Genomic DNA, 25821 nt, shown 5'->3' with positions numbered 1-25821 from the left:
TTTTGGCCTAAATTTATGACAAAATTTGACTTTTAACATTTTTTTACTGGACGTGTTTAATAGCAAACAAATCAAAAATATTGTTTTTTTTCTCAAACTTGTCGGTCTTTTTTTTTTATAGCGCAAAAAACAGGCGATCAAATACCACCGAAAGAAAGCTCAAATTGTGGGGAAAAATGGGCTTAAATTTCATTTGGGTGCAGCGTTGCATGACCGTGCAATTGTCAGTTAAAGTAACTCAGCGCCGTAACACCAAGAAATGGCCTGGTCAGGAAGGGGGGTAAATCCTCAGGAGGGTAAGTGGTTATTAACCACTTGCCTACCAGGCACTTATACCCCCTTCCTTACCAGGCCAATTTTCAGCTTTCAGCGCTGCCGCACTTTGATTGACAATTGCGCGGTCATGCAACATTGTACCCATATGAAATTTTGATCATTTTTTTCTCACAAATAGAGCTTTCTTTTGGTGGTATTTAATCGCCACTGGGCGCTTTACTTTTTGCGCTATAAATTAAAAAAAGTGCAAAAAATTTGAAAAAAAAAAAAAGTTTATTTGTTTCTTTTATAAAATTTTTCAAACAGGTATTTTTTCTCCTTCACTGATTTGCGTTGATGAGGCGGCACTGATGGGCACTGATAGGCGGCACTGATGGGCACTGATAGGCAGCACTAAAGGGCACTGATAGGCAGTACTAATGAGGTGGCACGGATAGGCGGCACTGATAGACAGCACTAATTAGGGGTCACGGATAGGCGGCACTGATATGCAGCACTGATAGGCGGCACTGATAGGTGACACTGATGATGGGTACTGATAGACGGCACTGACTGGCATCACTTCTGGGCACTGACTGGCGGCACTGACTGGCACAACCCCTGGGCACTGACTGGTGGCACTGACTGGCAGCACTGCTGGGCTGCACTGGTGGGTGGCACTGGTGGGCAGCACTGGTGGGTGGGCACAGGTGGGTGGCACTGGTGGGCACAGGTGGGTGGGCACAGGTGGGTGGCACTGCTGGGCACATGTAGGTGGCACTTCTGGGCACAGGTAGGTGGCACTGCAGAGTGGCACAGGTGGGTGCACTGCTGGGCACAGGTGGGGGCACTGCTGGGCACAGGTGGGGGCACTGCTGGGAACGGGTGGGCGGGGCTAGTGGGCGCACTGCTGGGCGGAACTTGCGGGTGTCACTGCTGGGCACCGATCATCAGGGCACTGATCATCAGTGCCCTGATGATCGGTGCCGATCCCCGCTCTGACAACTGCCGGTTCTCGGCAGTACTTTCCTCACGATCTGACAGCGTGAGGAAAGTGCAGCCGAGAACCGGCACTTGCATTTCCCTGTGATCAGCGTGTCATTGGACACCGCTGATCACGTGGTAAAAGACCGGTGGGATCGGCCTTTCACCACATCACGTGATCAGCTGTGTCCGTAGGACACAGCGATCACGGAGATCGCCGGGTGCGCGCCCCCTGGGGCGCGCAGGAGAGCGCGTTCTGGGAGGACGTCATATGACGTCCACTCAGAACTGGCCGGCCGCGGTGAAGCCGTCATTCGGCTATGCGCGGTCGGCAAGAGGTTAAAAGAAAAGGTAATTTTTAATAACATTCAATTACAATTTGACTTGAGCTGCAATTGTATACACTATTATTTTTTTTTTATTTGCTAATTTTTCTTTTCCTACAAAAGTGGAGTTACCCTTTAAGACATTTAAATTTTTTGGAGTTTTTTTGTGCTGAAAAAAATCCTCAGGAGGGCAAGTGGTTAATGTCTTTTTTTATATTTTTATTAGTATTAATTAATATTATTGTTTTTTCTCAAAATTGTCAGTCTTTTTATTTATTTTTTTTTTTTACAGCGCAAAAAATAAAAAATGCACAGGCGATCAAATACCACCGAAAGAAAGCTTTGTGGGGAAAAAAAGGACCTAAATTTCATTTGGATGCAGCGCAGCACCGTAACTCAAAAAATGGCCTGGCCAGGAAGGGGGGGGGGCAAGTGGTTAATATGTCTTTTTTTATGTTTTTTTTAATATTAATTAATATTGTTTTTTCTCAAAATTGTCAGTCTTTTTTTTTTATAGCGCTAAAAATTAAAAATGCACAGGCGATCAAATACCACCAAAAGAAAGCTAAATTTGTGGGGGGGGGATCCTCAGGAGGGCACGTGGTTATTTAAATATTAAAAGGAAAGGTAATTTTTAATAACATTCAATTACAATATGACTTGAGTTGCTATTGTATACACTATTATCTTTTTTTATTTGCTAATTTTTTTACCCTCAGGAGGGCAAGTGGTTAATATGTCTTTTTTGATATTTTTATTAATTTTTCCATAATCACATTATACAACACTTTTTTTTTTTTTTTAAATTAGCTGTATTGCTATAAGAAGGGGGCCTCTTTCAGGATAGCATTGAGCAAAGGACAGATTCCTTCGTGACCTCTTGAGTACAAGGACATACCTTGGTAGACAAGTAGTTAATGTGTAACAAAAATAAATGCATGCCATGGTCAACATTCCCTTGTGTCAACCTGAACATTGTAGCTGCAACTGAGACTTGCACACCAACAGTGACCTACCTCTCAAAGCTTAAGTAAGCCATTGCTATGTCCTCATTATTGCAGCTCCATGGCTCCCTGGATCCTACAAGTGGACCGTGCGTCTTTTTTACATTAAATGTTGATGCTGTAACAGCATTTTGCTTTAACATGCGCCTGCTGCATACAGATTGGACTGGCTGGTTTGGGGTTTGATTATTCAGCCTATTAGTTTAATAGAGTTAATTAACTCCTTGCCCTCCACAGGATTTACCCCCCCCCCCTTCCTGACCAGACCATTTTTTGTGTTACGGCGCTGCATTACTTTAACTGACAATTGCGCGGTCGTGCAACGCTGCACAAATGTATGTCCTTTTTCTCCCACAAATGGAGCTTTCTTTCGGTGGTATTTGATCACCTCTGCGATTTTTATTTTTTGTGTTATAAACAAAAAAAGACCGTCAGTTTTGAGCAGTATTTTTGAATTTTTGCTATTAAACATGTCCAGGAAAAAAATGTAAAAGAACAAAATTTCGCCATAAATTTAGGCCAAAATGTATTCTGTTCCATGTCTTTGCTAAAACAAAAATCTCAATACGTGTAAATTAATTGGTTTATGTGAAAGTTATAGCATTTACAAATGGCGGTATATATACTGGGATTTTTTTGTTTTCTTAATTTTATACTAGTAATGGCGGTGATCAGCAACTTATAGCGGGACTGCAGTGGGCATTCTGACACTTGGGGGGAACTGACTGTCACTGACATCCCCAGTGAGCAGTGCTAATAAAAAGCACTGACACTGTACTAATGGCACTGGGCAGGAAGGGGTTGACATTTGGGGTGATCAAAGGGTTAATTGTGTGTGTTTTACTAGGGAGACACTGTGCAGAGAGATACACAGCAGCATGTTCATGCTGACAGGAGAGACACCTGTGTTGTTGAAATACAGACTTCTCCCCTGTCAGTGTTCCTCAGCGATCGCTGGGTGCCGGTGGGGAATTTCCGGCAGGGACTTGGTGATCGACAGCAGTAGCCACCAATGGCGGCTAGAGTATGACGTCACACACACGCACGTGTGCCCCTGCCCAGATATGTGATATCACATATATATACAGTATATATATATAGTGGGGATCGAAAGTTTGGGCACCCCAGCTAAAAATTTGTATTAATGTGCATAAAGAAGCCAAGGAAAGATGGAAAAATCTCAAAAAGGCATCAAATTACAGATTAGACATTCTTATAATATGTCAACAAAAGTTAGATTTTATTTCCATCATTTACACTTTCAAAATAACAGAAAACAAAAAAATGGCGTCTGCAAAAGTTTGGGCACCCTGCAGAGTTAATATCTTGTACTGCCCCCTTTGGCAAGTATCACGGCTTGTAAACGCTTTTTGTAGCCAGCCAAGAGTCTTTCAATTCTTGTTTGAGGTATCTTTGCCCATTCTTCCTTATAAAAAAGTCTTCCAGTTCTTTGAGATTTCTGGGCTGTCTGTCACGCACTGCTCTTTTAAGGTCTATCCATAGATTTTCAATGATGTTGAGGTCAGGAGATTGTGAAGGCCATGGCAAAACCTTCAGTTTACGCCTCTTGATGTAATCCCCCGTGGATTTCGAGGTGTGTTTAGGATCATTATCCATTTGTAGAAGCCATCCTCTCTTTAACTTCAGCTTTTTCACAGATGGCATCAAGTTACCATCCAAAATTTGCTGAAATTTTATTGAATCCATTTTTCCTTCTACTCGTGAGATGTTCCCTATGCAACACAACCCCAAAGCATGATTGATCCAACCCCATGCTTAACAGTTGGACAGAGGTTCTTTTCATTCAATTCTGTGCCCCTTCTTCTCCAAACGTACCTTTGCTCATTCCGGCCAAAAAGTTCAATTTTAACCTCATCGGTCCACAGAACTTGTTTCCAAAATGCATCAGGCTTGTCTATATGTTCATTTGCAAAGTTCAAACGATGATTTCTGTGGTGAGGACGTAGAAGAGGTTTTCTTCTGATGACTCTTCCATGAAGACCATATTTGTACAAGTATCTCTTTATAGTGGAATAGTGTACCACAACTCCAGTGTCTGCCAGATCTTTCTGGAGGGATCGTGCTGTCAAACGTGGGTTTTGAATTGTTTTTCTCACAATCCTGCGAGCTGTTCTGTCTGATATTTTTCTTGGTCTTCCAGATCTTGCTTTAACTTCCACTGTTCCTGATGACTGCCATTTCTTAATTACATTCTGAACAGAAGATATTGACATCTGAAAACGCTTTGCTATCTTCTTATAGCCTTCTCCAGCTTTGTGAGCGTCAACTATTTTCAGTTTCAGTTTTCTAGACAACTGCTTAGAAGAACCCATGGTGCTGATTGTTGGGGCAAGGTCAGATGAGTCTGGGCATTTAAAACCTTTGAGACTGACATCACCTGGTCTTCCCAGAGGATGACTGAGAACAATCCATGACACTGGCAGGTCTCAGCTTGGCAAAGGGGGCAGTGCATGCTATAAATTCTGCAGGGTGCCCAAACTTTTGCAGATGCCATTTTTTGTTTTCTGTTATTTTGAAAATGTAAATGATGGAAATAAAATCTAACTTTTGTTGACATATTATAAGTATTATAAGAATGTCTAATCTGTAATTTGATGCCTTTTGGAGATTTTTACATCTTTCCTTGGCTTCTTTATGCACATTAATATAAATTTTTAGCTGGGGTGCCCAAACTTTTGATCCCCACTGTGTATATATATATATATATATATATATATATATACACACACACACACACACATATACATATATATATATATATACACACATACATACATACATACATATATATATGATTTTGCACAGCCCTGCCCCAGTAGTTCTGCTATAGGGCAGTGGGGAAGCGGTTAAAGGAAACTAGTATGGAGGGAAAATGTAGGCTGCAGTGCTGGCTAAGCTAGTCAAGTTTTACTCTTCTATAAGAAACAAAAATACAATGAGGGGTTGAATCTTCACACTAGGATGGGTGGCATGTTACAGTATATTCAGGATGATTCCTCTAGGGCAAGGCAAAGAGCAGTGTGCCAGTGGCAGTAACAATAAGCAACCAATCACATCCCTATGAGGGTAGAGCAGTTAGAAGTATTAATTTGGAAGGCCCTTGCTGGTAGGTCTGAAGGAGATTGAACAATCAGCTTGTAATCTACACGGTCCTGTGTTCGAGCTTTGCACACTAAAGTATTTAAGAATGAATTATTTAGCAGTAGAAGCAGCTAGAGAGGTCAGCAATGGTTTTCAAGTTCTCTTACTGCTAGTTAAAGTGTTACTAAACCCCGGACCCTGCATTTACTATATCTGGTCTCCCACAGTACACAAAACATGGAAATGCAATTATTCTAGTAACTATAAACTGCTAAATACCTTTTCTCACCAGCAGTTAGAGCAGTCTTGTGACTTCTATCAGAGCACTGGTTAAAGCTTCTAGGAGTTTTCATTCTCCTGTAGGAGGATGCAGAACCCCTGACCTCTGTCTGGACAGTGCTGATTGGCCTTGTGCTGATCACATGCACTCTCCCAAGAAAAAAGAAACCTCTCTGGCAATAAACACAAAACTGGGCATGTGCAGAGTGGGAGTTTTTACACATCAGGAACAATAATCCACATTCCTCTCACATTGTTTACTATGGCAGGTACATCGATGACGTCATCATTTGGGATGGTGATGCTGACAGTGTTCAACAGTTTGTTACCCACTGTAACGCCAACAACATGGGTTTAACATTCACCTCTGGGATAGATCAAAACACCCTAGCCTTCCTGGACCTGCTCATTTGTCATGAATTTGACTGTATCTTTGTCAAAAATGATTCCAAACCAACTGCTGGCAATTCGTTTTTACACTACAAAAGCTGTCACCACCCCAGATGGTTGAACAATAATCCTAAAAGTCAGTTTGTAGACTTCGTCATAACTGTACTAAACTCCGGACTATCAATTACAAAGCATAACCCTTCAAGACAAATTCCTAGAAAAAGGATATCCACCAGCTCAATGATGAAGCCCAATCACTTTACAATACAGGTCCCAACACCACCCGTCGTCATTCAGGAGAGAGTAACCCACCATCAGGTTTACTACCAAATTCCACAGTCGTCACATACATATGGAAAATATAGTAAGAAAACATTGGGCCATACTTCTACAAGACCCACATCTGCTTAACAGCATACATACCAAACCCAGGCTTGCCTATTGGAAAGCTCGTAATATCAAAAGCAAATTAGCGCAATGTAAACTAAAACCCATCAAGTCAAACATTGTCCCCATTCGACTATTCCCTATCTTTGGCATGTATCGATGCAATAAACCTCTGTCTAACATGCCCATTTGTCCAACATGGTCAAAAAGATTTCCACATAAAAGGCAATACATACAAGATTGCTGCATTCCACACATGTTCTTCAGAATTTGTGGTTTACTGTCTGGCATGCCTCTGCGGCCTAAATTCTGTAGGCAGAACCATCCGCACTCTACGTAAATGCTTTGGGAAGCATTGCCGCCTCATCGAAGACGGTATTGACAAACATAGAGTCCCCCGACATTTTCTTCAACAGCATGGAAAATCCACAAAAGGATTCAAAGTCTGGGTCATTGAGGCCATGCCCACCAACCTCCCCAGAGATTCCAGCATTTATGTGGCAGGGAAACATACTGGATTTATTCTCTAGATGTATTATCACCTGGAGGTCTGAATTTGGACCTTGAGATTCACATCATTCTATAGAATCACACCATTCTATAGACTTATCATTTCCTATCACCTTTATATATTTTCATTACATTTATATGCCCCCACAAACAGATATATGTACTTTCATGCATCTTGTATAATCCCCATCCCCCTTTTTCTTGTTTTTCCCTGTCCCCGATTGCCACCTGTATATTTTTATGAAGTCTTTGCCAATTTATAATCTCGTTTTTCTTCAGATACATCTTCTGTAAGATTATACTTAATTGTTGTGCTCCATAATTCTCACTAATGGTGCAAATAACCAGCTAACTATTGACCTGTTCATTAATTTATCTAGTCATTTATTTATCACGGATGTACTTATTCATTTTCCTAGTTTAGTTTGTATATCTAATATCATTTACCAACGTATTCTAAATGCCATGTAAGCCTCGTATATTTTATACTTATATCCATTTTGCTCATTATTTAGCCCACTGGGGAATTCTCACCACTGCTCTACGACAACCTGCTTGTCGATCCCCTTCTTCTTCCCTTTATGTCCCACACACACCTTGCACATTTTTTTCCAAACATTCCTCCTCCTCAGCAGAGTTCTGTGCCATTTTTTTATAATTTTTTATCCTTTTTATTTAAATTCATTGTTTTTAATTTTGTCCTCTACTCCATTTTTTAATAGTCTTTCCCCCTTTCCCTACTCCACATTGTTTGGCCTCCGTTTTTTGGTCTTCAGAGGACATTCATGTTCGTCTCCTCAGGCCGTCCGATCCGTGCCCCTTTTACCCACAGTCAGGTCCAAAAATATTGGGACATCGACACAATTCTAACATTTTTGGCTTTATACACCACCGCAATGGATTTGAAATGAAATGAACAAGATGTGCTTTAACTGCAGACTGTCAGCTTTAATTTGAGGGTATTTACATCCAAATCAGGTGAACGGTGTAGGAATTACAACAGTTTGCATTTGTGCCTCCCACTTGTTAAGGGACCAAAAGTAATGGGACAATTGGCTTCTCAGCTGTTCCATGGCCAGGTGTGTGTTATTCCCTCATTATCCCAATTACAATGAGCAGATAAAAGGTCCAGAGTTCATTTCAAGTGTGCTATTTGCATTTGGAATCTGTTGCTGTCAACTCTCAAGATCAGATCCAAAGAGCTGTCACTATCAGTGAAGCAAGCCATCATTAGGCTGAAAAAACAAAACAAACCCATCAGAGAGATAGCAAAAACATTAGGTGTGGCCAAAACAACTGTTTGGAACATTCTTAAAAAGAAGGAACGCACCGGTGAGCTCAGCAACACCAAAAGACCCGGAAGACCATGGAAAACAACTGTGGTGGATGACCGAAGAATTCTTTCCCTGGTGAAGAAAACACCCTTCACAACAGTTGGCCAGATCAAGAACACTCTCCAGGAGGTAGGTGTATGTGTGTCAAAGTCAACAATCAAGAGAAGACTTCACCAGAGTGAATACAGAGGGTTCACCACAAGATGGAAACCATTGGTGAGCCTCAAAAACAGGAAGGCCAGATTAGAGTTTGCCAAACGACATCTAAAAAAGCCTTCACAGTTCTGGAACAACATCCTATGGACAGATGAGACCAAGATCAACTTGTACCAGAGTGATGGGAAGAGAAGAGTATGGAGAAGGAACTGCTCATGATCCTAAGCATACCACCTCATCAGTGAAGCATGGTGGTGGTAGTGTCATGGCGTGGGCATGTATGGCTGCCAATGGAACTGGTTCTCTTGTATTTATTGATGATGTGACTGCTGACAAAAGCAGCCGGATGAATTCTGAAGTGTTACGGGCAATATTATCTGCTCATATTCAGCCAAATGCTTCAGAACTCATTGGATACCGCTTCACAGTGCAGATGGACAATGACCCAAAGCATACTGCAAAAGCAAGCAAAGAGTTTTTTAAGGGAAAGAAGTGGAATGTTATGCAATGGCCAAGTCAATCACCTGACCTGAATCCGACTGAGCATGCATTTCACTTGGTGAAGACAAACCTGAAGGGAAAATGCCCCAAGAACAAGCAGGAACTGAAGACAGTTGCAGTAGGAGGCCTGGCAGAGCATCACCAGGGATGAAACCCAGCGTCTGGTGATGTCTATGCGTTCCAGACTTCAGGCTGTAATTGACTGCAAAGGATTTGCAACCAAGTATTAAAAAGTGAAAGTTTGATTTATGATTATTCTGTCCCATTACTTTTGGTCCCTTAACAAGTGGGAGGCACATATGCAAACTGTTGTAATTCCTACACCATTCACCTGATTTGGATGTAAATACCCTCAAATTAAAGCTGACAGTCTGCAGTTAAAGCACATCTTGTTTGTTTCATTTCAAATCCATTGTGGTGGTGTATAGAGCCAAAAATGTTAGAATTGTGTCAATGTCCCAATATTTATGGACCTGACTGTATTTATTCAGCTTCACCTACTCTTTGCCATCAGTCTTGAAGAAAGAGCTCTGCGCATGCTCCGAAACATGTCACTGTTCCACGCCCATTCCACATCCAGGTCACTTCCCGTTGTGGTCTCCTGGACAGCATGCGCTCCTGCGTGCGTTCCAGCGACCTCGGAACTTGAGGTTGCCATCTTGGACATCCTATCCTTAGTTCCCCCTGAAGCTGCTGGCCGGCACAGCGGGTTCTCGGTGGATAGAGCCCCCACATCCTGATGAATTTACTGAGCCAGTTATTACTGCAAGTTTGTTAAGTGTTTCTAACTGTCATCATTAACTCCTTGGCGCAGGCGCCTCCCGGCCCTTTAAGGGTTTCAGAAGCCGGGGTGCGGGATTTAGGGTCATGTGACCGCAGTGACACGCTGTTACATGATCGGGAAAAGTCCTGATCGAAAGAGGAGATCGGGACCTTTCCGTGAGTATCGGACATGTGTGCTGGGAACGTGCAGGGCGAACGCTCTCAGCACTTTTTTTTTTTTTTTTTTTTAATAGAATACAAATGTGCAGCCTCTCGGCGTCTAGGTCCAGATGCCGGGAGGCTGCACATTTGCGTTTGGCAGGTGGCAAGAGGTTAAAGTTCATCTGGATATACTGCACTAATCCCTGGTTCAATCTGATGCGGTGCGGAATTCGCAGCGTTTTCTGGGCGAATGAAGAATCAGATTGCATAGGTGTGAATACCCATGTGATCCGATTCTAGTGTGGACCAAAAAAAGGGTCTTGCACATTTTTAGTGCGGGTGCTGTGAGATTAGAGCCATTCAAAATGTATGGCTGCAATCGCAACTGCAAACAAATCACGTGACTTGCACAGGAATGCAGTGCGGTTCTTGTGCGAATCACATGCGATATACCGCACCGCATATACTGTATGTGAACACAGGCTTAGAAGTGCCTTCCTGTTTTATTCTCTTCCACATACAGAGTCTGCTTCAACTCCTAGAAGTGCTGGCAGTGCCTGTGTTCCAGTACCTCCTCCATCCTTGGCTGACATCTCTGTGCCCACAGCCTCCTCCATTGATGCGCCCTATATACATCCTCTACCAAGCTTTAACAAGTGCTCTGCTGAACACTGATAGAAGTCACAAGACTGCTATATACTGCTGATGATAAAGTGTTTTTAGCAGTTTATAGTTATTAAAATATTTGCATTTCCATGTTCTGTGGGAGACCAGATATAGTGAATGTAGGGTCCGGGGAGACCAGATATAGTGAATGCAGGGTCCGGGGAGACCGGATATAGCGACTGCAGGGTCCGGGGAGACCGGATATAGTGAATGCAGGGTCCGGGGAGACCGGATATAGTGAATGCAGGGTCCGGGGAGACCGGATATAGTGAATGCAGGGTCCGGGGAGACCGGATATAGTGAATGCAGGGTCCGGGGAGACCGGATATAGTGAATGCAGGGTCCGGGGAGATCGGATATAGAGAATGCAGAGCCTGGGGAGACCATATATAGTCAATGCAGGGTCCTGGGAGACCAGATTTAGTGAATGCAGGGTCCGGGGAGAGCGGATGTAGTGAATGTAGGGTCCGGGGAGAGCGGATATAGTGAATGCAGGGTCCGGGAAGAGCGGATATAGTGAATGCAGGGTCCGGGAAGAGCAGATATATAGAATGCAGGGTCCGGGAAGAGCAGATATATAGAATGCAGTGTCCGGGGAGACCATATATAGTGAATGCAGGGTTCGGGGAGAGCAGATATAGTGAATGCAGGGTCCGGGGAGAGCAGATATAGTGAATGCAGGGTCCGGGGTGACCAGATATAGTGAATGCAGGGTCCGAGGAGACCATATATAGTGAATGCAGGGTTCGGGGAGAGCGGATATAGTGAATGCAGGGTCCGGGGAGAGCGGATATAGTGAATGCAGGGTCCGGGGAGAGCAGATATAGTGAATGCAGGGTCCAGGGAGAGCAGATATAGTGAATGCAGGGTCCAGGGAGAGCAGATATAGTGAATGCAGGGTTTGGGGAGAGCAGATATAGAGAATGCAGGGTCCGGGGAGACCAGATATAGTGACTGCAGAGTCCGGGGAGACCAGGTATAGTGAATGCAGGGTCCAGGGTTTAGGAACATTTCAGGCATCCAAACATAGCAAAGGTGGAAAAAAGTCTGATCCGCCTAAGCCTATTCGAATAGTATTGTTGATCCAGAGGAAGCTGAAATTAAGAGCCCAGTGAGGCATCTACCAATTTATCTTCACAATGGGGACAGCAGATTTCCTTTTGACTCCATCAACAGCTTAATTCCCTATATCAATTACTTCACTGATGAATTCTATTAATTGTGGCTGGAAATGTCATTTCTACTAAGAAAGGTGTTCAATCCTCATTTATAGTCACTTGCACCGTTGGCCATCAATATCTCCTTTAGCAGGCAATTCCTAAGCCTGTCTGCACTTGTCTCAAGAACAGTATAAGGTATCTAGATGGTTTGCCCAGATCTTTGCTTTTCAGGATCTGATTTAATTTACAGCAGCTATTCTAAAGCAGAGTTTCGTGGAACCCTAGAGTTCCTCCAGAGGTTGCTCGGGGGTTCCATATTGATCTGCAATGCGATGGTGCCTGCATAGTTTCGGGGCAAACACCTTTTGGCAGAGCCAGCTGCATGATACAAATGATCTTTATTGTCTACAAGGGAGGCATTCTTCCCACTTGCCACGAGTGGTTTGGTTGTGTCATGGGTTCTTCAAGACCTCCAAAATTATTTTATGGTTCCTTTGGCGTAAAAAAGGTTTACAAAAGCTGCTTTCCAGGATCCTCTGTATGGAAGTTTGAACTGTTTTAGAGCCCATTCACACTTGTGCGACTTGTCATGCAACTTTGAGGTCCAAAGTCTCATGATTAGTCACACCCCATGTTTCCCAATGAGTACCATCCATATCTGTGGGACTTCAAGTCGCAGTGACTTGAAAGTAGTTCCTGCACTACTTTCGTCCAACTTTCATGCGACTTGAGGGCCATAGACTTCAATGTAAACATTCCAAAGTTGCATGAAAGTTGCACTTGGATGATAAACATTTGACTTTGTAGAGCGCAAACAATTATCCTTGGTCAAAGTCAAAGCTGCACTCATCCAAAGTCGCACTGTAAAGTCGTAATGAAAATCACATGATTTTGAAGTCACACAAGCGTGAATAGAGCCTAAAGTGTGTGTCTGAGCAAAAATAAAAAGCCTACACGTTTCTATTTTGCATACGCATTTTCCCATGTTTTTGTCTCTTTAACCACTTGCCTGCCAGGCACTTTTACCCCCTTCCTACCCAGGCCAATTTTCAGCGCTGTCGCACTTTGAATGACAATTGCACAGTCATGCAACACTGTACCCAAACAAAATTTTTACCTTTTTGTTTGAGACATATAGAGCTTTCTTTTGGTATTTAATCGCCACTGGGGTTTTTATTTTTTGCTAAACAAACTAAAAAAAAAGTTTTTTCCTTATTTTTTGTTATAAAATTTTGTAAATAAGTAATTTTTCTCCTTCACTGATGTGCGCTAATGAGGCTGCAGTGATGGGCACTGATAGGCGGCACTGGCAGGCATCACTGCTGGGCACTGGCAGGCATCACTGGTGGGCATCACTGGCAGGCACCGATAGGCGGCAATGATTGGAACTGATAGGCAGCACTGATGGGCACTGTGATGGAAGCGTAGGTAGGACAGAACACACAAAGAAGATGGTAAACACACAAAGCTTTATTGAACTATGGAAGGCACTCACTCAGGGGAGGAAGGTAGCGTTCATGTACCCAAAAAGGGGAAGAGCCCAAAATAATTGTCCACGATAGGGCAATCTAGGTAGCGATGGCCCGATCATTCAGGGGGGGGCAGTTCAGGTAGCTACGATACTTCAGACACGCAATAGGCAGTCTGAACAAGTATTAATCCCGGCACGCAATGGGGGCAGTTCAGGCAGCAATGATCTGGGCACTCAATGGGGAAGTTCAGGTAGCAATGATCTGGGCACTCAATGGGGAAGTTCAGGTAAGGGTAATCTGGGCACACAATAGGGGCAGTTCAGGGCACTCCGCAACATGCGGCTTTTAGGGACACTCACGGTAGGCAGCTTGCAGAAACTCAGCAGCAGGCGGCTTCCAGGGACACTCGATCAGTAGACAGGGATCCTCACGGGGCTCAGCTTTCCAGGGACAACAGCAGGCTCGCGGGGACTCAGCGGTGTCTTGGCTGCGGGGTCTGACCTCAGCTCAGACCTCACACAGCTTTCCAGGGACAAAGCGGTCAGCAGGCAGGGACCCTCACGGGCTCAGCTTTCCAGGGACACCAGCAGGCTCATGGGGACTCAGCAGGGTCTTGGCTGTGGGTTCTGACCGCAGCTCAGACCTCACACAGTTTTCTAGGGACAAAGCAGTCAGCAGACAGGGGTAGCTTCCCAGGGACACAGCAACAGCAGGCAGGAGTAACCTCTAGGGACCCAGCGGATCAGCAGAGCACTCAGCAGGTTCTTGCTGTGGGGGTCTGGCCTTAGCTCGGATCCCACACAGCACCCTGGCCCGAGCGGGGGTTGAACCACAGGTCCTTCTTAAGCTGGCGGCGCAGGCCGCCTCCCGGTTGCCCCGGCAACGGCCGGCCCAGCGTCAGGTTCCCAGGGCAACGAGGCATGCCCCCCTCACTCGGGCCACGCTCAGGGAGTGCGGCCTTTGTCTCTGGCGGGCGCAGAGCACAGGAAGCCTCGTGCCCGCGCTGTACCCACCAGGAAGCATGCAGAAACAGGTAGGCGGCACTGCGCCGGGGTCTCCTGGCGGGGGGTTCGCAACTCTTCCGGTGGTATTGCCGGGAGAGGTGTGATCCTTTCCACAGGGGCCACTTCCTCTCATCCTGCACAGCCTGTTTTCAGAGGTTGCGGCAGAATGAGAGGACTCGGCAAGGGGGGGGGGGGGGGAATGTGACAACAGAGGGGTGATGTGACAACAGAGGGGTGAGGTGACAACAGGCCGGAGGACAGCAGGCACAGGGGGGTGGGGGAGGCATGGGCACTCCGTGACAGGCACTAATAGGTGGCACTGACTGGCACTGGTTGACACTAAAAGGCAGCTCTTATGGGCACTGATATTTGTCATTGATGTGCACTGATATGTGTCATTGATGTGCATTGATGGGCACTGGTATGTCTCATTGATGTGCATTGATGGGCACTGATATGTGTCAATGATGTGCACTGATGGGTACTGATATGTGGCATTGATGGGCACTGATATGTGGCATTGATGGGGCTACACTGATCATCAGGGCACTGATGATCAGTGTAGATGTCTCCTCTGAGGAATGCCGCTTGTCGGCTCCCCTCTCCCAACACGCTGTCAGTGTGAAGAGAGGACTGCCGATAACCGGCATTTCCTGTTACATGCGATCAGCTGTGATTGGACACAGCTGATCACATGATAGAGCCGACGTCATCAGCTCTTTATGAAGATCGGTGATCTGCTATGTCCCAGGGACACAGTGCACTGCCGATCGCTGCGCTCCCCAGAGGGCATGCGCAGTTAGAGTGGGAGGATTTCATGTGATGACCTCCCAGAACAAGAGAGCCGCCGTCTGCCCATCATTTCCTTATATGGCGGGCAGGAGGCGGATAAAATGCCGTGAGTACAGAAAATTTCCTAATGATTCACTAGAAATCCATTGAGCTCCAAAACGTCATGTAGTGAGCAGACAACGCTGCCTCTGCTGTGCTTGAATTGCAAGCGGTGTTGTCACACCTGCCAGAGTTCTCCCCTGCTGGAGAGCAGAACACCTCACCTTTTCCTCATCTCCATAACATAAGGGGGAGGGGTTCTGTAGTCAAACCGGGGAGATCTGGGCAGGGCTGACAATACTTTATATTTCAACAAAACCCATAAAATTAGGTCATGGTGTGCTTCACCACAGGACTTGATGTGACAATGTTGGCAGGTGTGGGACTGAAGACAAATCTGTCATACTGTACAAGCCTGTAGACCTACCTATGCAGGTTCTCTTGTCTGTGTGCAGGCTGAAGCCGGGTCGGCAGCTCCAGTAATGATCACCTATGTAATTGAGACAGTGGTGGTCTCATGTGTCCTCCTCATCCTCGTTCTTCTCACACTCATTTATATCTGCATGGGGAGACACAGGGAAGTTATACATTTGAGTACAATCAGTATACTATTATTCTTACCATATAACCAAAAATCGGAAGGGAACCTTCTAATCCCCCCACAACCGTGCAAGTAAGAGACTACCGTATGATCTCACTTAGCCTCCCTAGCGGTCTGATTATGTCAATATTTCTGTGCTCAAAGCGGTACTTTTTTTGTATGGAAATATGTTGTTTTATATTGAAGGCCTGTAATTCTTAGGAATAACTCACTAAAATCTGTCCAAACAAGAGTCTAGTAAACATCCCGGGGATGATAAAATTTGAAACACAAAATCATAAATTATAATATAATAAATAATCATAAAAAATATAAAAATAAATTTAATTGAATATTATAATCAAACCAAAAACACTGAAATTTGAAATATAGCGCCAAGTTCGCACATCACTGAGCAAAGTCACAAAATCGTTTTCAGCGTCTGATGACGAATTTCCCCCACGAATCATTATCACTCAATTCTGCAAGTGGTTCTGATTTACTATCGCTGTTCTCTAGTTGGTCTAAAACCGCTTTTGACCTAAAGGGACGCTTTTTGGACGCCATGGACGTTTCTCAGTTTCCAGGCAGAAAGAACAGTAAAAATGCAGGCAGGGCGCCGGACAAAGCACTCGGGACAAAATGTATGTGAAATGGTTTGAAACAGTAATGTTATACTATGTGATTTTAGTGTATTTAGTGAATGTCACATTTTAAAATTTCCCGACGCTCACAGGGAACAGAACCCTGAAGGTGGATGCCGGCATCGGCCGGACGACAAGGTAAGTGCTGGAGGGAATCCCTGAGCAACGCTGCAGGGCAATCCCGAGTGTAGCTTGGGGTTACCGCTTCTGGTACTGAAAGTTAACCCCGAGCTAAACTCGGAATTACTGCCGGGGGGGGGGGGGGGGTTAAAGTGGAACCTCGCTCTCTCAATCAACATGGACTATTTGTAATCCTTACACTGGTAGCATCAGTAACTAGCTAGGGAAGTACAGTATCTCCCAGAAGTGAGTCCACCCCTCACATTTTTATAAATATTTGATTCTCTTTTCATGTGACAACACTGAAGAAATGACACTTTGACTACGTCACATTGTAGCAGCGTACAGCTTGTATAACATGTAAATTTGCTATCCCCTCAAAATAATTCAACACACCGCCATTAATGTCTAAACCGCTGGCAACAAAAGTGAGTCCACCCCTAAGTGACAAAGTCCAAATTTGGCCCAAAGTGTCAATATTTTGTGTGGCCGCCATTATTTTCCAGCACTGCCTTAACCCTCTTGGGCATGGAGGTCACCAGAGCTTCACAGGTTGCCACTGGAGTCCTCTTCCACTCCTGCATGATGACATCACGGAGATGGTGGATGTTAGAGACTTTGCGCTCCTCCACCTTCCCTTTGAGGATGCCCCACAGATGCTCAATAGGGTTTAGGTGTGGAGACATGCTTGGCCAGTCCATCATCTTTACCCTCAGCTTCTTTAGCAAGGCAGTGGTGGTCTTGGAGGTGTGTTTGGGGTTGTTATCATGTTGGAATACTCTGAGGGGTGGACTCACTTCTGTGAGATACTGTAGATCATATTTACATGTTTTAAACTTTTTTTACATTTCTTCAGTTATTTCCTGGATTCTATGCCTAGAAAAATGTCCTACATCCCAGGAGTCTTCAGGAGGGGAGAAGAAGAGAATTTCTCAGCTAAACACACCCTCCTGCCCAGGGGCGGACTGACAACTCATGGGGCCCCCGGGAAATAGGGGATCATGGGGCCCCTGTGTCCTTGCCCAAACTCAAAAAAGCCTATGAAAAAGGTACCAGGGGCATCTCATGGGGCACCCTACTGACCCCGGGCCCTCAGGCAGTGCCCGAGTTTCCAAATGGTCAGTCTGCTCCTGCCTACATACCTGAGCTAAGGGAAGATGGATTCAGAATTATCTGCCCTTACTCAAGATGACCACTGCCAGGATATGTTTTTCAAAATGATTTCTCAGCAAAATAAAGCATGGAGACATGGATGGATGGGAGAGTTTGCTTTGCATATTAACAATGAATTCTATAGCTTTTTGGTTTGTGGTGCTCAGATGCTTTGCAGTTCCACTTTAAGCAGGCCATAAATTATGAGATCTATTTTCCTTTTACCATGGGTGGAAGGAAAGAAAATCGCTTGATTCCCCCCCAACAAAACAGTCAGTGTTGATGGGGGAATTTTTCCCGCAGTGCTATTGTGTTCTACCAGCAGGGAGCCTTCGTGATTGGCAAAACACAATGATTACTGCTAGGGGCTATAGCTGCAGTAAACATACAGTATGTCTAAAATCCCACAGACTGATTGTACCCAAGTTGATTAACTTCAGTACAACCAACCTGCCTATCCATGGATTGATTCAATCCATCTATGGGTGACTTATACCCCAGTCACACTGGATGCGATTTGCATGCCATGCGACTTGCAAATCGCATGCCAAGCCACACACTATTGCCCACAATTAGAGCGGTCATATCTTGGTCAGAGCCTCACAGATTTCTAAAGTAGTACATGCATTACGTTTGGTGCGATTTGCATAGACATCGGTGTCAGATGTCTTGGAAATCACATCTGAAATCGGCTTATCATCCAACTTTGAAACCATGCGACTTCACTGTAAGTAATGACAAATAGAGTGTTCCTTGGTACCAGTAAAGTCCGGCACTGTTCTGTACTTTGTTCTGGTGTTTATGTTACTTACCACAGTTACTACACAGTTGTGGGGATTAGAAAGTTTCCTCTTTTTATTATTGAAGTCCAGTGTGAAGTTTCCACAGTCTGTGTTGATTTGGGGAGCCATGTCATCTGCTGGTGTTGGTCCACTGTGCTTCATTAAGTCCACGGTCAACGCAGCCGTCTACCAGGAGATTTTGGAGCACTTCATGCTTCCTTCCGCAGACGAGCTTTATGGGGATGCTGACTTCATTTTCCAGCAGGACGTGGCACCTGCCCACACTGCCAAAAGCACCAAAACCTGGTTCAATGACCGTGGGATTACTGTGCTTGATTGGCCAGCAAACTCGTCTGACCTGAACCCCATAGAGAATCTATGGGGCATTGCCAAGAGAAAGATGAGAGACATGAGACCGAACAATGCAGAAGAGCTGAAGGCCGCTATTGAAGCATCCTGGTCTTCCATAACACCTCAGCAGTGCCACAGACAGATAGCTTCCATGCCACGCCGCATTGAGGCAGTAATTGCTGCAAAAGAGTCCCAAACCAAGTACTGAGTACATATCCATGCTTATACTTTTCAGAGGTCCGATATTGTTCTATGTACAATCCTTGTTTTATTGATTGCATGTAATATTCTCATTTTCTGAGATTGTGGATTTGGGGTTTTCATGAGCTGTAAGCCATAATCATCACAATGATGACAAATCACGGCTTGAACTATCTTACTTTGCATGTAATGAGTCTATCTCATATATTAGTTTCACCTTTTAAGCTGCATTACTGAAATAAATGAACTTTTGTACAATATTCAAATTTTTCGAGTTTCACCTGTACATGATTTTGCATTTCTGGTTAGGGGGCGCCGCCAGAAATGCATACAGTTTATTTGAAAATGTATTTTTAAAAATATTTTTCAGATATTTTGTAATAAAAACACATTTCAACATACAGTGTACAGTATATACATATACATATATAGAAATATGTTTTGTAATATATTGAATATGGCCAAAATTGTAGTATTTTAAATATATGTCAATATATTTGGGAAGAATATTTCTAAAATATATTTCAAATATATTTTTCTTCCATGTGGGAAGGTTACATTCACACTGAGTATTTTTCAGGCATTTTTTCAAGTGTTTTTAAATATGGCACATATTACATATGTACCCAAACCTCTGATTAAACTACATTCACCAGCCACTTTGTTAGGTACACCTGTTCATTGCTAGGTAACACAAATTGCTAATCAGCCAATCACATGGCAGCAATTCAATACATTTAGGCAACTAGACGTGGTGAAGACGACTTGCTGAAGTTCAAACTGAGCATCAGAATGGGGAAGAAAGATGATTTAAGTGACTTTGAACGTGGCATGGTTGTTGGTGCCAGACGGGCTGGTCTGAGTATTTAAAAAACTGCTGATCTACTGGGATTTTCACGCACAGCCATCTCTAGGGTTTACAGAGAATGGTCCGAAAAAGAGAAAATATCCAGTGAGCAGCAGTTGTGTTGACAAAAATGCCTTGTTGAGGTCAGAGGAGAATGGGCAGACTGGTTGCTGTGACATTCAGATGGTAGGGCCAGAATTTGGCATAAACAACATGAAAGCATGGATCCACCCTGCCTTGTATCAATGGATCAGGCTGGTGGTAAACTGACATCTGACTATTCACGTAAACTATAAAACTTGAAATAAAAACAATAAAAAAATATAAAAGAGGGTCTGACTCTTTCCAGCTCCAACAAAAACTATAAACAAAGTTTTGCTGTGTCTCCACTTTGATTTAAATCACAAGAACTGCAAAGACTCTTTCTTTTGATGTATCTTATCTGTAGCCTTTTTTTTTTTTTTTTCAATCCCTTCTAACATTCTGCTTAAACTTTGTGATTTGTAATAGTACTGTTTGGACTTTGAAGAAGGGGACATACCCCGAAAGCTTGTCCTCAAAATTGTATGTTAGTGCAATTAAAAAATAAAAAATGTATCACGGACAGTACTCAATTGTTTCTTTTGTAAGGGGGAGAATTCCTTTATCTATAAAAAAAAAAAGCTATACTTTGACTGTTCTAACATGACATGGGTCTAAACCAGTTGCAATAATTCATTGATATCTCACCTTCAGCCACATAGAAAGCCTCAAAGCCGGTGAATTCCTTTAAGTAGTCGCTTCGAAATGTTAAGGTCATCTTATTGTCCAGGGAGTAGAAGGAGGTGTCTCCGGGGGCTTTTTCTGTGTCTGTAGACACCCTACCACAGAAATGAGCCACGTCCTTCCCCTGAGAAGTGAGCTGTGAGGATATACAGTAGTTAGTGTTGGTTTTGTGTGACATAAAACTATAAAATTTTATTTATAAAGTTTAAAACATTTTGATTTTTCATAAGATAGCTCCATATGATCTCTATGATGATCAGCTAATGTTAGCCTCCCTAGCGGTCTGATTATGTCAGTATCTCTGTGCTCAAAGCGGTACATTTTTTTGCATGGAAATATGTTGTTTTTTTATTGTAGGCCTGTAATTCTTAGGAATAACTCACTGAAATCTGTCCGAACAAGAGTCTAGTAAACATCCCGGGTATGATAAAACTTGAAACACGAAATCATAAATTATAATATAATAAATAATCATAACAAATAATATGATAATAATACATTTTATTCAATAATGTAATCAAACCAAAAACACTGAAATTTGAAATATAGCGCCAAGTTTGCACATCGCTGAGCTCAGTTGCAGAATCGTTTTCAGTGTCTGATGACGAATTTCCCCCACAAATCATTATCACTCAATTCTGCAAGTGGTTCTGATTTACTATCGCTGTTCTCTAGCCGGTCTAAAACTGATTTTGACCTAAAGGGACGCTTTTTGGACGCCATGGACGTTTCTCAGCTTCCAGGCAGAAAGAACAGTAACAATGCAGGCAGGGCGCCGGACAAAGCACTCGGGACAAAATGTATGTGAAATGGTTTGATACAGGAATGTAATACTGTCAGATTTTAGTGTATTGAGTGAATGTCAAATTTTTACATTTTTGAATTTCCCGCCAGTTCCGTACCCCATACGTCCCGACGATCGCAGGGAACGGAACCCAGAAGATGGATGCTGGCATGGGCCGGAGGACATAGCTGGGGACACTGCAGGGGGACATCGCGGGAACGCAGGACAAGGTAAGTGCTGGAGGGATCACTGAACAACGCTACAGGGTAATCCCGAGTGTAGCTTTGGGTTACCGCTTCTGGTACTGAAATTTAACCCCGAGCTACACTCAGGAATACCGCCAGGGGGGTTAACCTCTTGCCGTCCGCCTGCTGTTTATAAACGGCAGGGCGGTGGCAGTCCAGGGGCGGGTTGCCGTTCCTAAACGGCACCCGCCTTTTCTAGCTGTGCGCGCTCCCTGGGAGCGCGCACCACCGCGATCCAGTGCCCGCTGTGTCCTCCGGACACAGTGAAACACCGATCGTCGGACGGGACCTCTGTACGAGGTCCCGATCATGTGATCACTGATTGGCGAATCAGTGATCACATGCAAAGTAGTAAGCAAGATGTGACATCATTGCTTACTACGTGTGAAATCTGTGAATGATCACAGAGGTCACATGGTACAAGGCTATTCACAACAGCCTTGTACCATGTGACAAGCTGTGACCAATCACAGCTCACTCAGTATTTCTCAATGACTGCAAGAATGCAGACAGAGAAAGAGAAATGATTGCTTTTACATCCTATATGGGTGTAAAAGCAATCAGTGTAAATAAAGAAGAAAAAAAATCTTCATCACCCCCCACAAGTAGTACAGTGTCACCATGGTACTGCTAGGGTGGCAGTATGTAAAAAAAAAAAATAATAATATAAAAAAAAATAAAATAAAAAAAAAAAAAAAAAATGTTTAAAAATTATAATTTTCGGTTATAAACTAATTTGGATATTTTTTTTTACTAAAAAAATAAACGGAATAAATTTTGGCCAAGATTTAGGATGAAATATTATTTATTTGCAAAATTTTATAAAAAAAAACAACTTTTTTTTAAAAATTTTTGTACTTTTTCATTTACATAGTAAAAAAAATAAAAATCCCAGCGGTGAATAAATACCAACAAAATAAAGCTTTATCTGTCTCAAAAAAAATGGTAAAAAATTCATATGGGTACAGTATTGCATGACCGCGCAATTGTCATTCAAAGTGTGATAGCGCTGAAAGCTGAAAATTGCCCTGGACAGGAAGGGGGTAAAGGAAGCCTTTCAGAAGAGAAATGAATGGGCTGTTATTGTTGACTTTCTTCCTTGGTTTTAAAACTTTCTGAGCTGAAGACCCTGAACAAGCATGTGAAGTCAGCTTGGGCAGAAATCGAGGCACCATGTGCAGCTGGCTATATAGGTTAGATTTTTGTTTGTATGGAAATATCTAGAAAATTGTTCATCAGAACATTCTTTCTTGCCATCACTAATTTTGTTTGAAAGCCCTTATAATTTATCCCAGACCTGCTATTTGAATGGGATCCCAGATGTATTAAACAGGTTACTTTTGTGCCTAGCAGATGCGCATTACAATATATATGTTTTTTTCTGGATGAAAATCACTTTCATTTGTAGCCAGGTGTTTGGCTAGAGACATAGATCCATTTAGGATACAGTGCTGCAGTGCTCTCTGTGCTCCCAATGGACGCTGAATGGTTTAATACTACCCTCCACTAGGGGGAGCTGACAAGCAGAAGGAGCTCAAAAAACTTGATGGTTGGCAGCACGGTATCATTGGAGATGAAGGTCAGGAAAGAAACTTTACTATGATAGTCAATGGATTACAGAACTACAGTTCCTAATGCAAACCGATTATAAAGAGATAGAGCTGTATTTTCAGAGGCTGCATATCGAAGGATTTCCTGTTTGGATGGAGGAGACTGAGATGTGCAGATTATTATTATACAGGATTTATATAGCGCCAACAGTTTACGCAGCACTTTACAATATAAGGGAGACAGTACAATTGTAATACATTTCAGTACAGAAGGAATAGGAGGGCCTTGCTCTTGGAGCTTACAATCTAAAGGAAGGGGGAGGTGATACAAAAGGTGATAGCTGCGGGGGATGATCTGGCGGAGGTGATTCAAGTACAGTTCTTAGGTGGACATGGGGTAGGCTTCCCTGAAGAAGTGAGTTTTCAAAGATCGCCTAAAGGTAGACAGGGTGGGGGCTGACCGGACATGCTGCGGTAGGGAGTTCCAGAGGATGGGAGAGGCTCCGGAGAAGTCCTGGAGGTGAGCGTGGGAGGAGGTGATGAGGGAGCTAGAGAGGAGGATATCATGGGAGGAGTGGAGTGGGCAATTCGGGTGATATCTGTGGATGAGGTTGGTGATATAGCTGGGGGCAGTGTTGTGGATGGCTTTGTAAGCTGTGGTTAGTATTTAGAATTTTATACGTTGGGTTAGTGGAAGCCAATGAAGGGATTGGCAGAGAGGGGCAGCAGTCACTGATCGGTTGGTAAGGTGTATGAGTCTAGCAGCAGCATTCATAATAGACTGAAGGGGGGATAGCCTGTGTAATGGTAGACCAGTGAGGAGGGAGTTGCAGTAATCAAGGCGGGATATAACCAAGGCGTGGATAAGTTGTTTTGTGGTATCATTGGTCAGGAAGGGGCAGATGTTGGAAATGTTCCGGAGGTTGAGGCAGCAGGATTTAGCCAGTGATTGGATGTGGGGCCCAAAGGAGAGGTCAGAGTCTAGGATTACGCCTAGCACCCTGGCATGAGGGGAAGGACCAAAGGTTGTGCTGTTGATCTTAATGGTAAAGTCGTGAGTGGGGGGATTGGGGAGGAGGAAATATTACAGCTCAGTTTTTGAAAGAAGAGTTTATGGTAGTGATGTGACATCCATGCTGATATGTCGCTTAGTAGATTTGTAATACAGGAGGAGATTGAGGGGGTGAGCTGGGGAGTGGAGAGATAGATCTGGGTGTCATCAACATAGAGGTGGTATTGGAAGCCATGGGAGGTTATCATTTGGCCCAGGGAGGAGGTATAGAGAGAAAAGGAGGGGCCCAAGAACAGAACCTTGGGGTACACCAACAGAAAGAGGAAGAAGAGCGGAGGAGGAGGAGTTGTATGCGACACTGAAAGTGCACTGAGAAAGGTAAGAGGAGAACCAGGAGAGAGCAGAGTCATGGAGGCTGATGGAGTGGAGTTTACTGAGGAGGAGCGGGTGGTCGACTGTGTCAAAGGCAGCGGAAAGGTCAAGGAGTATGAGTATGGAGTAATGGCCATTGGTTTTAGCAGTTAGTAGGTCATTAGTGAGGTTTAGTAGGGCAGTTTCTGTGGAATGTTGCGGGCGGAAGCCACACTGTCGGGGATCAAGAAGGTTGTACATCAACCTACTACAAACCTGTCGCCATGTGCTGGGGACCGGAGTTGTCAGGGATCCCTCCGTGCAGCCGTGCGCCAGATCTCCTCAGGCTGCGATGGTGCGAGCGAGCATGCGTGGGAGCGTGTGGGCGCAAATGTTCGGGAGCGTGTGTGCGCGCATGTGCAGGAGCTTGCGAGTGCGTGCATGAGCATTAGCGTACAGGTGACCGCAAGGCGGGCTATTTAAACCTGCAATACAGTGTAATCAACGCCTTCTGGTCTATAAAATTCTGCACTCCATACCTCATTCTGTTGCCTGTATCTTGATCTGACCTGACTAAGAAAGAACTCCGCCTGCACCTCGGCTATCCCTGAATATCTGCTTGCCTGCTCCCTTGTACTTGATTTGCTCATTTGATCCTGACCCGGCTTGTCCGACTCTGCTGCACCTACTAACCTGTATCTGCACCCAGCCTGCATCCTGGTCACTGCCATACTTACCTGCTGTTACACCCACAGTCCTGCACCCGGGCTGCATCCTGGTCACCGCCATACTTACCTGCTGCTGAACCCACGGTCCTGCACCCGGCCTGCATCCTGGTCACCGCCATACTTACTTGCTGCTGCACCCACAGTCCTGCACCCGGCCTGCATCCTGGTCACCGCCATACTTACCTGCTGCTGCACCCACGGTCCTGCACCCGGCCTGCATCCTGGTCACCGCCATACTTACCTGCTGCTGCAGCCACGGTCCTGCACCCGGCCTGCATCCTGGTCATTGCCATACCTGCCTGCTGCCATATCCACACTCCTGTTTCCATTCCTAATCTGCATCCTGATTGCCTCCATACCTGCCTGCTGCTGCACCTACGTTCCTGCATCTGCACCTGGCCTGCATCTCCTGGGTCTTCGCCTA

The 25821-nt window shown here is 44.3% G+C and overlaps 2 pseudogenes across 2 annotated transcripts in view; both read right to left on the bottom strand.

The window, feature by feature from the left end:
* Positions 1-9895, bottom strand: part of LOC149440618 (mannan-binding lectin serine protease 2-like) — a 37113-nt pseudogene extending 27218 nt beyond the window's left edge. Inside the window, exon 1 of the transcript XR_016307562.1 lies at positions 9730-9895. The product of XR_016307562.1 is annotated as a mannan-binding lectin serine protease 2-like (transcript). The remainder of the gene's footprint in view (positions 1-9729) is intronic.
* Positions 9896-9902: 7 nt separating this feature from the next.
* Positions 9903-25821, bottom strand: part of LOC149440617 (mannan-binding lectin serine protease 2-like) — a 30869-nt pseudogene continuing 14950 nt past the window's right edge. The window contains exons 3-5 of the transcript XR_016307561.1: positions 20692-20863; positions 15713-15844; positions 9903-9964 (exon numbers count right to left, since the gene is read on the bottom strand). The product of XR_016307561.1 is annotated as a mannan-binding lectin serine protease 2-like (transcript). The remainder of the gene's footprint in view (positions 9965-15712; positions 15845-20691; positions 20864-25821) is intronic.

Source organism: Staurois parvus, unplaced genomic scaffold, assembly GCF_062004578.1.
Source record: "Staurois parvus isolate SC_StPar_1 unplaced genomic scaffold, SC_StPar_1.0 ptg001066l, whole genome shotgun sequence".
NCBI classification, from domain to species: domain Eukaryota; kingdom Metazoa; phylum Chordata; class Amphibia; order Anura; family Ranidae; genus Staurois; species Staurois parvus.
The sequence above is the reverse complement of the archived record's forward strand: the minus strand, read 5'-3'. Positions and strand labels throughout refer to the sequence as shown.